General features: G+C 46.8%; 1 long non-coding RNA gene across 1 annotated transcript; it reads left to right on the top strand.

Moving 5' to 3' along the window:
* Positions 1-6,222: 6,222 nt before the first annotated feature.
* On the top strand, positions 6,223-13,417 carry LOC107204836. Its single transcript, XR_001521768.2, has 3 exons — positions 6,223-6,335; positions 10,416-10,530; positions 11,325-13,417. It is a non-coding gene; the product is annotated as an uncharacterized LOC107204836 (long non-coding RNA).

A 13,417-nucleotide genomic window follows, 5' to 3' on the forward strand; every position in this document is an offset into this window, starting at 1 on the left:
AAAGAGAGTTTGCAGTTTGCTACAAATGCATACATGGGCTTCATAGGAGCAAAGTGAACTCCTCAGCTGTATATGGGCAGATTCCTTAAATCAGTGCAGTCATCCTCACAGAAGTAAAAAATGGACCTGTCATCTCTGAGAAGCAGTTAGTCCACTGCTCTGCTCCCATGGGAAAGGGAAAGGCAATTTTCCCAACAGAAGGAATTGCTCTGTAATGTGAGAGGTCATTGAAATGCAAGTAACAAACCAAAACAGATGAAATATGTGCAAAGTAAATAGATCAAAGACATTGAGATAATTAATTATTGGCGGTCTAGTTCTCAGAGAAAGACGATTCATTCACAAAGAAGCCACTGTACTCGACACTTCCCAATATTGGTGTCTGCAGCACGCATTTACTGATGTTTGTTAATGAGTAAAGACAGAATTATTATGCCAGATAACTGTCTGCCCTAAAAGTTTATGTTCTGTTACCATAATGCCTTGGCCTACAAATAAACTCCACTACATTCATAACATTTCAGTTTAAGAAAAAAATGCCAAGTCCATTTTTGTGTTTACTAATGTGGAAGTTTTGATCTCTATATGCTAATCATTTGTGACTTTGCACAGCCATTTCAAAAGAAAACTCAACAGTGTTTTGAACTCAAATTCTCTTAATTCTTAGTGCCTGGGTACCCATCTTTTTAATCCCATTAGCACAGCAGGAATATTTCTGCTGCAAGAGCAGAAAGTGTGGAAAGGATGAAGTCCTTTTGGCCAGTCCTAGTGCTGGCTCTTTGGCTGCCCACACACTGAGATGGCTCTCTTTCCCTGAGGAATTAAGGGAATGATAAAAAAATGGATGGAATTTTCTTTTGTGCTGCACACCCTGGTCTGATGGGAATCTGAGCACCTTGAAGACACAGCAAAGCTTGTGGTTATAGGGCTATTTCTGTGAGGAGGAGCATGATATGAGGTGTGAGCAGTAAATGCTAGTTGCTCTGAGTCTGCAAACCCAGAGGTTTGCCAAATGGGAGGATTTGCTGGGAGCGGACAGTAAGGTGAAAGGCAGCAGGAGTAAAGAGAGAGAGATGCTGATTGCTACCCAGGGGTGGCACCTACCTTCTGCAGAAAACAGCAAGAGCTTGTTTTAGGTTAGGCTTCTCTCTCTGAAGAGTAACATTTGAAGCATCCCAGGGAAGCTGCGTGTTTCTCAGAAGTATTCTGAGGGATGCTGAAGATACTCATCCCACCCATTCCCAGCACCATTTGTGTCACCTCTTTTTTGTTTTGTGACCTTCAGCCTCTAATTTTTACTCCTTTAATAGGTGACTGAAGGCACAGGGTTGAAGGTACAGACCCTGTAATTTTTCACTCCTTAAAAGAAAGCAACGTGCTCTCCTGAGGACTGTCATAGCCATATTCTCAGAGGAGTAAGGCTGTGGTGGAAAAGTCAGGGCAAGTGATAGGAAAGGTCTCTCATGTCTGTAAGTGCTAGCAATTTGGGACTTTCAGCATCCCAACTCTAGTTCTGCATCCCCTAGAAATTTTGACTCCACATAGGTGGGACCATGGTCTTGTGGAGCTGCCTGGAAGATGCATGGTGCCATAGCTTGGGATTTCACCCACTCACAGGATCTGTGAGCCCACCAAGGGATGGACCAGGTGACTCCACCAGCCGTGGCAGGAACAGTGTTATGGGACAACAGGAGAGTGAGGGGACAACAACCATGTTCTCCCACACCTGGGGAGCAGGACTGGGAGTGAGAAAAAAGTGAGGGTGCACAATACAGTGCTCCAGGCTGTGGACAAGACTGGGATGATACCTTGAGGGGAATGGAAGCGCATGTGAGGAGTAAAACTGTGCTTTGCAGCATGTTTGATATGCCGTTGGAGTGGAGTAGTCTTTCCTCACCCTCTCCTTTCCTTTTTTGTCCCCAAAAAACATGTCAGCTGTCACCTGGATGGATGCATGTTTGTATGAATGGATGGATACATCATTGACAAGGGGTGGCTGGTTCATCCTCTTCCAGATTACCCCCCAGACAATTATATTCCAACTGACCATGTTCAAACCAAATGGGCTTCCAAGTCTGAAAACTTGTCACAGATTCTCTCTCCCTTTTAGCAGCATCTCAGTAACTATAAAAATAATGTGGATAAAACACTCTCTATTTAGGTGAACATGGGGGATGCAGCACATCAGCTGTGTGCCTTTGGGCTTCATATCTGGCAAAGACCCCACCACTGTCAGTACACAACTGCACCTCCAGCTTTAACACTCTTCCAGAATAGTGTTCTCTCACCAAGTTAATAGAACCTAAGCAAAGGGATTTAAGGAGCAGCAAGCAAGTGATAGGGGACAAATGTGAAGGCTTAGTTTACTTTGTTTAGCAGAGACCTTTAATTTTAGCCACCACAAATATAATAAGGCCTTTTCTTTATTTATCTATGCAGCCATGGGGCAGAAAGGGCAGAGGAGCTTAAAAGATTTATTCATGCAAGCAGGGTTGCTGTGCTAAGTCCTCTATTTGCATACTGCGAATGTGTTTCATTCACATTAATGCAATGTGGAGGAAAATGGATGCAAATTCTGTGTCTCCATCTCTGTGGAAGTACAGAGGCTGACAGTGCAAACAGAGGCCAGTAATATTGTTATTTTCCCTTCCACTAAATGGAAAACTCATCTACACAAAAGGGCTGAAAGTGTTTTCTAAGCCATCCCAAACAGAACAAAATTTGCTTGTGTTCTGTGGCTCAGGGACTGCTATAAAAATTCTCCGTCATCTTCCTGCCTGTTCTATTTCAAGCAGAATGATTTCCCAGCTAAGGGAAAAATAGTTTGAGACATTATTAGCATTTTTCAAGAATTCCTGCTTCCAGTCTCTTGCTCGTGCCAGGCAAATTTGCTTTGTTGAACTTTGGCACAGTTTATGCAGAATCTATCCGGGCAGACTTTTGGGCTGTAGGTTGGTACAAGCAGTGGAAAATGGCAAAAACATAAATCATCTTTGCAAGGTGCACCTCTGAAGCTGTTTTCCTGCATCCATGTACCTTTCTCCTGTTGATACCTGTAAGCCAGAAATAAACTGGGTTTCTAAGATAAGAAGAACTAAAAGTCAAGGTCAAAATAGCTTCTTTGCCTCCAGAAGCCTGTGGCCGGACCGGGGGAGGAGCGCTGAATGTCAGGGTGCCACCTATTCTCGGCAGCTGGAAGCGCTGTGGGAACCCTGCCCTAGGGTCATGGCCAGCTTTTACCAGCCCCTCCAAGCACCTGGGGTCATTCAGCAAATTCTGATGAAGCTGTGACAACCTCTTAGCTGCTCTTGCAGGTGCATTCGATGCCATGCAGAAGCAACGTGCCCCAGTCATGCTCGGCCACTGTCATTACGGACTCTTGAGCCAGGACTCATTGCAGTGCCTTGGGTGCCATTGTGGGATGACAAATCAGTAAAGCCTTTGCTGCTTCTGCATCCCGTCCAACACCAGCACCTCCTTCTCTCCAGCTCCATAACAGACAAAAGTACTCAGTTAACAGCCTGTCAATCCTACTGGGTGATGATTCCTGAAATAACACCTTTTCCCACCCTTCCTTGCCTGGAGTGGGTTTTTTGTAAACTCTAATCAACATAAAGACTAACCTGCACCATGGGAGCACCTATTTAAAGAGATACATTTTAGTTGTTTCTTTTCATAGCCAAAGTGCCTGGAGAAAGGCCAAGAGTGATTCTCAGGCATCTCTGAGCTGCCTTAGGAGAATCATGGGTAAGGGAGTCAGGGTGGCAGAAGATCAGTTTTATCCGGCTCACAGATTTACAGTCACTCTTTCCAGGAACACATTCCTAACTACTCTGGTTCAAAAAGTGTGTTTCTTTGTGTAGCCATCACTGCTTTCCAGCTCATTTTCTGATTTCTGTCCTGGCTTAAATATTTAAAAGAAGGATGCATGTTGGGAAGTCACTGCTGGAAAGCTGCAGCCTTCTTTCTTGTCTCTCAAGGACTACCAAGGTACCAGAGACCAGAACACATGTTTTTCCTACTGCACTAAACATTTTGAATGTATGCTAAAAATGTTAATACATTATTGAAGGGCCTGGAATTTTTCCTTCAGGTGTGATGCCTTTAGGCCATTTCTGCTTCACACAGGATTGCAGGTAAGGGCTTGTTACACTGCCAGAAACATGCACTTAATGAAAAGTTATTCACTGTCTTATTATAGTCAATAAGAGAGCTCAGCAGTAACTCAGCTTTAATGTACCCTACTTTTTCCTCAAAAGCTTTGCCCTTTAGTCATACCTGTTATGAGGCTGAGCCCCATCTTGCCTTTGAGGAAGGCCCTAAATGGGTGCAAACACTCCAGGACCAGACTGGACACTATGGGTTCCTGCTAAATCAGCCAGGAGATGTGCAGTGAGCAGGAGGTGATGACAGCAACACGAGTGACCCCAAGGAGGAGAAGAGGACACTGCAGAGCACCAGGAATAAAACCTCTGGAAATAAGGGATGGTGGAGGCAAGGCACCAGATTTTGGTCTCTCTCTGTCTGTGCACCAATATGATTTCACTGTTGGGTCCATGCCAGAGCTGCAGAGTCACAGTGCCACAGTTCAGAGCAGCAGGAAGACTGCCCAGGAGGCTGGGGATGCTCCTGGGAAAAGGACAGGCAGGTGTCCTGTGGGTGCCAAGTGTGGCACCTCTCACGCAGGGGTTGGGAGGCAGACATCCCAGGCATCACCTGCAGGGATCCAGTCAGTCCCAGTGGCCCAGTGGGATTGTGGGCTGCTTTGCACCAGGAAAGTTTAGTGGCACAAGCCCTTGTGCTTGGAGAAGCTCCTTATGGCTCTCAACAACTTTGCAGAAGTTGCCTGTAAGTTGGCTTCACAGGTAATACCCCAGTGGACTGTCCATCTCAGGGCTCCCTCGCTGACTTCATGTTTCCTTTCTGACTAGCTTTGTCATCAGTTGTGATGTGACTATTTCATTCTGGTTGCATATTATTAGTTAAAATAGTCCCATACTGGCTCACCTTTTCCTGAAGCCTCAAAGAGCCAGCAGGCTCAACTCTCAGGAAGGTGCTGATCAATACCTCTGGATAAGGGCTGGAGTTCTGCAGTATACTTGAATCAACATCAGGTCTCATTTGGTTTCTCAGTTTAGATTTAACTTCAGGCAATTTGAAGATGTAAAGGGCTCATTCCCAGCTAGCTGCACTCAGCACAAACACACGGGTTTTCTTGCTGGATGTTGGCAGGGTCTTGTTGTGTATTCATAGGCAGGATCTTGAGGTACAATGCACAATCAAGGCCTCAGAGTTCATGAAAAAAATTTCATTTGCAAGGAGATGGATCCACATGGTTTGCAGAAAGGAAGGATTTTGGGAGGGGGTCACTGGGCTGAGCTGCATGCTTGAACCATGCTATGTGCCTCAGACCTCACTGAGCTGGCTGGGATGTGTGTTGTCCTCTCCCACTGCTGTCCTCACCACCTTGCAGGGCCGTGCCCATATTTTGACTCCTGAACGCGTGGCCCCAGCGTGGCTGGGCGCTGATCCCAGCCTCTCCAGCAAGCAGAGCGTGTTGTTCCGCCTGTCTGCTCACTGCTTTCGCCTTTCTTCTGTCCTCCTGCTATTCTATCGCTACCATAAAATGCAGCTCTGACCTTTTTGTCCTCAGCAACCTATTCATTTAAAATACAAATGCTGTCCTCAAACAACAGTCATTAATATGAGGCAGCAAATTCTTTTCTTTGTTCTTTATTGTTGATTTCCCCCCATTGGGAAACCGGGTGGCAGGAGAACTGCATAGCTGCAGGAGCAGCTTGCTAATTGCATACTTTCAAATACTAATTTGTATGGGTTGGTTTGGTTAAAAAGGGGAAAAGAAACAAGGCAGGGGGTGATAAAAAAATGTCAAGGTTATAAACTCCACAGAAGTTCTCCAGCTTGGAATTTTTATTAATTCTTTAAATGTAAATTGCAGGCTATGGCTGCACATCCATGCCTCCCGCGGAGTGCCAGGTAGTGTGGTGTAATTTGCCCTGCAGACCTTTGGTGCAGCAATCAACCCGAGGAACGGAGCTCTGCCCTGGGCTGCCCGGAGCAGGGCCGGCGAGGTGCCAGCCGAGAGCCATTCCCAATGTGGACATTGCTCCCAGCTGGCGCCTGGCTGGCTGTGGGCAGGAGCCAGCCCCTGGCCCAAGTGGGGCCAGGCACATCTCTGCCTTTAGGGAGCTGGGGTTTGGAGCACTGTTGAGTCAGCCTTGTGTCCTTGTGATGGTCTAAGGGAAGAGGTGAAAGAAAGTACTCATCATGGAGTGACATTTTTTACTAAACCAAGAGGTATAGCTGAAAAAAAGGTAAGTCTTTGAGCACCTGTGCTGAGACTGCTGCTCAGAGATTCCCCAACATGCAACACCATACCTGCCAATGGCAGTGCTTATTAAACATGAACTGCAAGCTTTCAGTGTTTTGTGATGTGCCTGGATGATTTGTATTGGAAAAGAAAACAAGACTTACAGATATTCAGCTCTTTCAAGCCCTTGACTACCAGGTCCTGATAGGTTATTTGAGGTGGTTATTATAATTTTGAGTGGTTGCCTTTGCCCACTTTCAGGTTTTTTGCCATACTTGATGTTTTCGTTCAGATTTTTCCTTGCCACCAACTAATGTTTGCCATTTCTCTTTGCAAAAGGATATTTTTAGATGCTTTCTTCTGAGAACCTTACAGAGCCCATGCATAGTACTCATGCATAGTGGAGACATTTCTGCCTGCAGCAACTATCTCAGTTCCATTTGGACATTATTGTCAATTCTCCTCCTTTTCTGTCTCTGTCCCTGTGCAGTCACTTGTTTGGAGAAGCTCCCTGTGCTCACCCTCAGTACCAGTACTGCCCTTGCACCAAGAACCATGGCAGCCAGCACCCCCTGCTGCTTGCAAGGATGTTCTCCCAGCACAGCTGCTGCCCACACAAGGATGCCCCAAAATGTGAATGTGGGAGGAAAGCAGCCCTAGGGCCCTCTGTGCTGCTCCTGCATGAAGGATGTGACAGAAGCCAGTGCCAGGAAGGACCTTCCCAGGACAGCAAGGGTTGGAGGGACAGGCAGGGCACAGGGATCTGGAATTCACTGTCACACTGAGTGCAGCAGCCAGCATATCAGCAGCTAAAGATACTGGAGGGCTCCAAGGCTGTGAATGTGAGGGAGGCAAAGTCAAGGAAAAGTTTTATTAACTGTGTTATTTTGTGTCTGTTTGCTCAGAACAGTAGCTTATCTCTGTTTGTTCACTCTCTTGTCACACAATGTGATACAGAGTCAAAATGGATTTTATTGTGTACCATTTGCATTTTTAAAAAATAATCCTTCCCAGTGTATGCTACAATAGGTCACTGTTATTATTTCCTTCTCTGCTTAATATAGTTATCATGGATGCATGGCAGCATGAAGGGGAAAAAAGTATGCGGAGGCACCAGCTCTCTCAAAAATAACTTGTATTTCATTGATGAGGAAAGGTCAGAATCCTTGGCCAAGTCCCACAGCTCAAGTGGGTTTGCAATGGAAAACACCATAACTGCAGCCTTGAGCAGCAACAAAACCAATATCTAATTATAACACATGCAAATGTTGTGTTGGCTGGGAACTGATACCTGAAGGTTGTTTCTCAGTTTATAAAGGGCAAAACAGTAGATCCCTTAACAGGAATCTAATTTTTTTTTAGTTTTGTGAGGCTTAATATAATTGACCAATTGAGTGTTTCCTTAACGGTAAGAGAAAGGAAGAGTCAGTAATCTTTATGACTTATTATTAAAATAGTGTTTAATCAGTGAGTGGCAGGGAGAAAATTGCAGTGGAAGTGGTACTTAGCATCTTGTGAGTCATTGGGATAAACCCACTTGGTTGCAGCTAGTGAGGTCTGTAGCACCTCTGGTTTGCAGACTGTGACCTTTACTGGCTCTGCACAATCACCAAGGGATCTCCTCCTGCCCCAAGCCTATTAGAAGTGGCCTTTGGTGGGCTCCAAGGCCTCATTTTATGCTTTGTGACAGATTTCACATGTGCTGGAAAACAGAATCACAATGGTTTGGAGTTAGAAGGGACCTTAAAGAGCATTTGATTGCAACCCCGCTGCCATGAGCAGGGACACTTCCCACTACACCAGGTTGCTCACAGTGCCATCCAACCTGAACCCTGAGCACTTCCAGGGAAGGGAAGGTGGGTGGGTTCAAAGCAGAGAGTTTGAAGTGCCATGTATTACTGGTTCTCAGCAGGCTTGTTCCACAGCAGCTAAGCTGTCACCAGCAGGCTGTGAGCTAACACGTGTTTCCCAGGACTGGGGTTCCTGCAGCCACACAGTGGCTTCTGCCTCCACCCTGGGGTATCTGCTGCTTGACAGGGGCCTGCTGGTAGAGGGCATGGGCTGCAAAGCCTCTGTCAGGACTGTGGAGAGTGGGAGGTGTGGTGGTCTTACCATGTGAGCACACTGGTAGCCATGAAGGCCCAGCTCCACGCTGCTCCCAAGTAATGCCAGGGAAATAAAACAAAAAGAAGACAGAGGACAACACTTTTCACCCAAACTCTAGTTTCCCAGAAGCCCTCAGACACTGCAGTCTTTTGGGAGAAAACTTCTTTGGACAGCACTTAGTATAACCCAAAACCAGCATCCATCAACAGAGTGCAATTCTGCACCAGCTTGAGAGGGGGAATTGGGAAGACACGTATCTCCATGGATTACAGATAATTAAAATTAAAATGTTTCTTCATTTGAATGAAGAAACATTCATAACATTACAGAAATTTTACTAAAATTATGGTAACACTCATATTCTTTTGCCAGCAAAACTATAGGCTTTCTTTGCTAAAATTCACTCAGAAAAAAACCCTAAAACCTTCCTTAACATAACATGGAAGCAAAATCCTTGCTTCCCCAGGTGAGGGAAACTTGGAGATTACCCATGTACGTCTATTTTTCAGGATGCCTTCAGATAAGCTGTTCCTCAGAATAAGCTGTGCTGCTAACACACTGCAGGAGAAATGTCTGTGCATGAATTGTAACATGAAGCAAGAAGTTATCACAGTTGTGGGCTCAAGTTTGAAGCTGGCATCCAGCTGGCAGAGACTGGATGATTATTAAATATGTCAACAGCCCCAGATGAATGCCAGGATAGCCTTGTGAACAGGAACTCCTGATGGTGTTTTTTTTCTTGTACTGTTGCTATTTTAGTTCTTTTTGATTTCTCTCTATTTTGGTGGTTACATAGAGGATAAAAAAAGACTCTGCTAGAGAAATCAAAGTCCTGGAAGGAAAAGAATGAGGATGCCAGCTAGTCACTCCTCCTTTGCCCCTGGCTAGTATAACTGCAGTGTATTTGATTTTTTCAAGTCACAGAGGGTTTAAATGACAGGTATGGTATGGTCTCAGTGTATGTCATCATCTGCTGGGTATTCAAGGATTTCTGAGGATTTAAGCTTGCCTGCTGTTTGAATACGGGATAAGCAGTGATTTCTGTTCTCTGGCATGTGTTGTGTTTCCCTGAGGGTGGAAAGGGAGACTGGAATTTAAAGTGATTCTCATTTATGTAGTATTCCCCTGTACAAAAGCGGGGAGTTTTCCAAAGCTGACTGGAGTGCAGTCATTTGTGGAGAACAACCCGTGGCTGCTACCTGGGTTATGTTGGCTTGTAACAATACCTGTCTGCCCCATGAATGCTAGACAAAGCTGTCATAAATCTTGAAGGTCAGGCAGTAAAATTAATGGGAATTGCAGAGAGCAGGACCTTGTCAGCTTCATAATAGTGCTGTGGGTGGAAAGAAAATTCTCATGGTTTTCTTCAGGCTTTAGGCAACCCACCTACTGATGCTCAGTGGCCATTATCCAATTATAAGTGCTTTTTGCTCAGAAGAATTCCGTCGTTACTGCCTTTAATGTGTTGGATGGTCACCAGCACGGAGCACAGGCAAGGGAGCAGACCCCGCTGCGGTCTGCAGCAGAAGCACCAGGGATGCTCTCCTCCTCTTGCCCGTCTCTGTGGAAGCTCTTTGCAGCGCTGCTTGCCTTTTGTCATTTGCAATAATGCTTTGTCATTTCAGAGGTGACCGGGGCGCGGCGGGGCCCCGGCCTCTTCCCTCTTCTGCCTTGTCCAGCTGATCGGTATCAGCCAGAGGTGGGGCGTCCTGTTTATGTCCCCGAGCAGGACTGGGAGTGCCGGCCCGTCCCACGGGCACCGCCGCCGTCCCCGCTCCCTGGAGCGCTGCCGCCGGGGCCGCTCCGAGCAGCGCCGGGCCCGCGCTGTTTGTCCGCGCCGCGGTGCATTCTATTTACAGTGCCTTTCGGGGTTTCTGCCGGTCACCCGCCGCCACCAGAGAAATATTTTTATTCCCCCTCTGCTGCGTAACTTGGCTTCTGTTTTCTTGTTGTTGTTTTTTTCCTCCTGCCTTTGTAGATGTTGGCCGCGGCCAGGGCCAAGTCACGGGGCAGGCAGGATGTGCTGCTTCTGCGGAGGTACAGGCATGCGGATAAATGACACGGATTTCTGCAGCTTCGCCGGGCTCTGGCAGGTGGGAATCTGTACCGAGAGCTGTCATCTTGGCTCCTGGCACAGCCCTGCACCACTTCATCCCCTCCTGACCCCCTGGCTGGGGGCTGCCCAGGGGCAGCATCCCTCCCAAAATGTCCGTGTTAGAGGTGTTTGATGGCACAGGCCGGGGATGTTTGCGTTGCAGACTGGCTCTGGGCACGTTTATTTTGCACACACAGCTCCACATGAGCATTTTCAACCTCCTTAGGCAACTGCAGGCTGCATGTGTTGCCGTGACCTGGTTCAGACTCCCTTGAATCGGTCTCCCTGCTCCAGCCACACCAGCAGCTCTGAGGACCTCCTCGAGGACCTGCTCTGCAGATCAAGGAATGGCCTCTTCTTGTAGCTCTCTAGGGAAAGAGGCTGATCAGGCCCAGGCAGCCATGCCTAGAAAGAGGCAAATGCTGAGGCTTCCTTCTCTCCTGTGGCTGGTGGCCTTTGTCACAGCCCACAGCTGCAGAGGTGACGGTGTCCCTGCTTGGACCTCTGTTCTATTTAACTTCCCTTAAGCGTTAGTTTAATCCCCTGCTTCTATGCCAAGAACATCTGGTTGATGCTCCTCAAGCTACACAAGTACCTGTGCATCTTCCTGCCCCAGCAGGGCTGCCCTTGCAGCTGTAATGACCTCTCGGGGTGGTCCTGGGTCTCTTCTGCAATCCTGGGGTGATCACGGGATCCTGTCCTGACCACCCTGTGCCACCAGCACCTCACACTAGATGAGGAGAATCTCTTCTTGTTTGTGTATCTGAAATAATGTTTTCTGATCTCCTACAGGTGTTACTCAGATAAAGCCCAAGCAGAGATTATGCAGCAGATTTGACCACACAGAGGCTTCACAAATGCTTGAGGTCCAGATGCAAGTTGCACCTGATGCAAATGAAGGAAAGCTCTGATGAACAGCAGAGACAGAGAGCAAACATATTTTTTAAACATATACACCTTGAAGTAATAATGTGAGAAGTATCTTCTACTAATCCAGGGAGAGATTGTGTGTGAATTTGCCACAGGAAATGCAGTGAGGAGTACCCTTTCTTCCAGGTTAATGCCAGCCTAATGGATGGTTGTTTGGTTTTGATATTTTTTCACCTGTTTATGTACCTTGGCATGTGCTCTGAGCCTGGAGCTGGGCTGCATTTTCCACCTGCTAGAAGGGGTGCATATCCATGTGCACAGCAAGTCAGTTCAGGGAAATTTCATTAATGTTTGCTTTAGGAAACAACTTTATTCTTCTCAGCAATTTTTATACAGATCTGAGGGCCTTTTGCCAGCCCTCATTTCCAGATGGCTTAAAAGCCATGTTCTGTGCTAAATAACTGTATTTAATTTCTCTGTGTAAGTATGAGACAAGAGGTCAAAGAAAGAAATGACATCAGTGTGAGCAACCTGCTTGGTCAGGGGGAGCTCAGAGACATGGGCAGGGAAAGTATCCTCTGGGAAATGAAGAAATGAGCATGGGGATGCACATACACACCTTCATCCATGCTTACAATCCCCCTAGACCTTTCAGCAGCCTGGCAAACTGTTTTTATGTATCTTCTACAGCCCAGAAAGCGTCCAGGTAGTACTTGGAGATACCCAGAACTGCATATGGCATTGAAACAAAGCTTGAGCATGATGACATTTTTCTGGGCTACAGGACTCGGTTGGGTTTAAGTGTACCTGTGAGTGCATCACACCAGTGATACATCACATGTTCAAGCAACCCAGCATTACTTTTGTTCCAAAGGACCCCTAAAAGTGATGGAGAAGTGAGGAGATGAGCTAGACACAGAGAATGGCACTCCTAATGCCTGCTGTAACACACTGGCCTCTTGGCCATGCTAACATTTTCAATATGCTTACAAGTTTCCCATATATAGTGTATTTCCCAGCATTTGAGCCTTGCTGAGGCATCACTGCCTTCCCTTGGAGCAATACAAGGCATTAGTGAAGTTTCTGTGCTGAACTGTGGGAATAGAGGAGCAAGAAGCTCTGACCCCTTGGCAAGAGCATGCTTTGGAAACACCATCATCAAAAAATGAACACATCAGCCCAGAAGGCCCACAGACAGCTGATCCTCTCCAGCCTTATCAGAGACAGAGCTGCTGTGGATGCTGAGGCAGCAGCCACCGGACATTTTTGAGATGTTTATTCTATCCTGTGTTGATATGAAGTCAATACGATAACTAAAAATAAAGATTAAGAAAAAAAAATACACAGCAGCTATTTGTTCCTGAATTGTTATGTTTACCCATACCAGCCCAGATTTCCATTTAGGCAGGCCTGTAGTCCCAGATGTTCAGTCATTTTCAGCAACACGGTCATATCCCAGAAGATTTAGCCTGCTGGAGCAACTATATTAAACATGCCTGTAATTTTCCACTGTAACTGGAAGATTGCATTCCTCAGAGGCGAGCAATCGCTGACTGGACAGGCCCCGTGCACATGCAGGCAGCACAGCCCTGAGTCCTCTGCAGCCTCTCACCAGGGCAGGAGGGCACAGCACTTCTGTAGCCCAACAAGGCTAGGTCTGGGATGAGGAAGCTCCCATCAGCAGCACTCCCTAGGAGAGGTGGGCATGCAGCTGGAGATCCCTGGCCAGTTGCTGCTGCAGGGATGGATGTGGCTGGGCCTGCAGGTGCCTTCTCTGCTGACCCTCCTGGCACTCAGAGCTGTAGGCTTTTTGCATCACCTCTGTTGAGGTGATCCAAAGAGAAAAATGGTCTTTAACAGAATAAAAACAGATGTTTCACCCTAACCACCTCCTGCTTCCTAATGAATGGGCTGGGCAGAGGCTCCCATCACAAGGTCCTGCACAGCTGGGGAGTCTCACCCTGCTTCCAGGCACTGGTGTAAGGCCACTTCTCTGAGGAAGGATGGGGCATGTC

This window comes from Parus major, chromosome 1A (assembly GCF_001522545.3).
Source record: "Parus major isolate Abel chromosome 1A, Parus_major1.1, whole genome shotgun sequence".
Lineage (NCBI taxonomy): Eukaryota > Metazoa > Chordata > Aves > Passeriformes > Paridae > Parus > Parus major.